Source organism: Neoarius graeffei, chromosome 6, assembly GCF_027579695.1.
Source record: "Neoarius graeffei isolate fNeoGra1 chromosome 6, fNeoGra1.pri, whole genome shotgun sequence".
Lineage (NCBI taxonomy): Eukaryota > Metazoa > Chordata > Actinopteri > Siluriformes > Ariidae > Neoarius > Neoarius graeffei.
In genome coordinates, this window is record NC_083574.1 from 5482729 (window position 1) to 5485748 (window position 3020).

A 3020-nucleotide genomic window follows, 5' to 3' on the forward strand; every position below is an offset into this window, starting at 1 on the left:
ACCTGTACATTCAGAATGCATATTTGAACACAATTTTGTTCCACTGGCCTACGTGAATATACCGTAACTGCTGCATATACCTATTGCACATAGTCCAGTAAACAACCACTGTATTGGTGTGATCAGGTGTCCATATTTTGGCCGTATTTGAATATCTAAATAGATTTAGATACCGATAGTGTCATTGCGTTATATTTCCAATCTCTGAGAGTCTGAAAACTCTCCTTATCGCGAGATGAGCTGCTTTCTGGTAAACCATTTACAGACATACCTGTAGATGCATGAGATTGGCCTGAGAACTCGCAGTGGTTTAGTTAACTACAGCCAGTTTTGGTTTATTTTTTGAAACATTGATTGATTAGTTCTGCTTGAGAACTGTGCAAAAGTCTTGGGCACGTGTAAAGAAATGCTGTGGAGCAAAAAAAATTGGTGAAATGAAATGTTTCAAGATTAGAAAAAAAATACGACTAGAGGTACTGTGGCAAGGGCCCAGTGGTATCCCATTGCCATACCTGAGGCTTTGGGACAAAGGTCAAGGTCACAGAACTGAGAGAAATGAGGCCACTTGTCTGGAATATGATGACAAAGGGAAAAGGATATAATACTTCCATGGTTAACTAAGTCCCTGTCTTTCACCAATTTCTTGATACAAGCCAGTGAAAAAGATGCTGATCATTGATCTGACCTGTCAAGGTCACTCCAGGGCAAAACCAATGTTCCCAAATGAAAACCCATACAATGGTGCTTGAAAGTTTGTGGACCCTTTAGATTTTTCTATATTTCTGCATAAATATGACCTAAAACATCATCAGATTTTCACACAAGTCCTAAAAGTAGATAAAGAGAACCCAGTTAAACAAATGAGACACAATTATTCTCCTTGGTCATTTATTTATTGAGGAAAATGATCCAATATTACATATCTGTGAGTGGCAAAAGTATGTGAACCTTTGCTTTCAGTATCTGGTGTGACCCCCTTGTGCAGCAATAACTGCAACTAAACGTTTCTGGTAACTGTTGATCAGTCCTGCACACCGGCTTGGAGGAATTTTAGCCCATTCCTCCGTACAGAACAGCTTCAACTCTGGGATGTTGGTGGGTTTCCTCACATGAACTGGTCGCTTCAGGTCCTTCCACAACATTTCCATTGGATTAAGGTCAGGACTTTGGCTTGGCCATTCCAAAACATTAACTTTATTCTTCTTTAACCATTCTTTGGTAGAACAACTTGTGTGCTTAGGGTCGTTGTCTTGCTGCATGACCCACCTTCTCTTGAGATTCAGTTCATGGACAGATGTCCTGACATTTTCCTTTAGAATTCGCTGGTATAATTCAGAATTCATTGTTCCATCAATGATGGCAAGCCGTCCTGGACCAGATGCAGCAAAACAGTCTCAAACCATGATACTACCACCACCATGTTTCACAGATGGGATAAGGTTCTTATGCTGGAATGCAGTGTTTTCCTTTCTCCAAACATAACGCGTCTTTTTTTTTTTTCGTTTCCGGTTGAGAGTACATCATGCGCATTCTGGCTGCTGCTTCTCACCGGAGCTTATTTTATTTTATTTTCTCTCCTTTTTTATTTTTACTTATTTTTTTTCTGTGAGTTTGTGTAGTTTGATGTTTGAGTGTTTTTGTCCGCCAGTTGTGGTGTAGCTCTGGACCCAGTTTTGGGTGTCGGTCCCCTCCAGGCCTTGGTTCACCATGGGTGATGCCTGTGCTCTCAACTATGGACTGCAGTGAGCTCGTTGCTCATTTTAACTTCGTGGTTGTCCAGCACTCTGTCCTTTAATGCTTGGCGTGATGTTCCGAGCGATGTTGCTCGGTGACGTCGCGGCGGCTGCGCAGGCAGTTTGGGACACACAAGCGCTCTGCATGGCAGTGCTTCTGTGCTCGCTTTGTGGATCCATGGCGTGGTGTTCGAGCAATGTTGCTGGCGGCATCACTGTGGCTGTGCTGGTGGTGTGGGACTTGTTTTCGTGCGCCTTTTGGTGGGACTGTGGCTGCTACACCACTGGAATGATATCCTGACCCCTATTTGGTGGACTTTTTTTTTTCCCTGTCTATTATTGTAACGCGTCCTTGGGTTTTGAGAAAGGCGCTATATAAATTGAACCTATTATTATTATTATTATTTATTATTATTATTATTATTGGGCGGCACGGTGGTGTAGTGGTTAGCGCTGTCGCCTCACAGCAAGAAGGTTCTGGGTTCGAGCCCCGTGGCCGGCGAGGGCCTTTCTGTGCGGAGTTTGCATGTTCTCCCCGTGTCCGCGTGGGTTTCCTCCGGGTGCTCTGGTTTCCCCCACAGTCCAAAGACATGCAGGTTAGGTTAACTGGTGACTCTAAATTGACTGTAGGTGTGAATGTGAGTGTGAATGTGAATGGTTGTCTGTGTCTATGTGTCAGCCCTGTGATGACCTGGCGACTTGTCCAGGGTGTACCCCGCCTTTCGCCCGTATAGTCAGCTGGGATAGGATCCAGCTTGCCTGCGACCCTGTAGAACAGGATAAAGCGGCTAGAGATAATGAGATGAGTATTATTATTATTATTATTATTATTATTATTATTATTATTCTCATTTAAACCAAAAAGTTCTATTTTGGTCTCATCCGTCCACAAAACGTTTTTCCAATAGCCTTCTGGCTTGTCCACGTGATCTTTAGCAAACTGCAGATGAGCAGCAATGTTCTGTTTGGAGAGCAGTGGCTTTCTCCTTGCAACCTTCCCATGCACACCATTGTTGTTCAGTGTTCTCCTGATAGTGGACTCATGAACATTAACATTAGCCAATGTGAGAGAGGCCTTCAGTTGCTTAGAAGTTACCCTGGGGTCCTTTGTGACCTCGCTGACTATTACACGCCTTGCTCTTGGAGTGATCTTGGTTGGTCAACCACTCCTGGGGAGGGTAACAATGGTCTTGAATTTCCTCCATTTGTACACAATCTGTCTGACTGTGGATTGGTGGAGTCCAAAATCTTTAGAGATGGTTTTGTAACCTTTTCCAGCCTGATGAG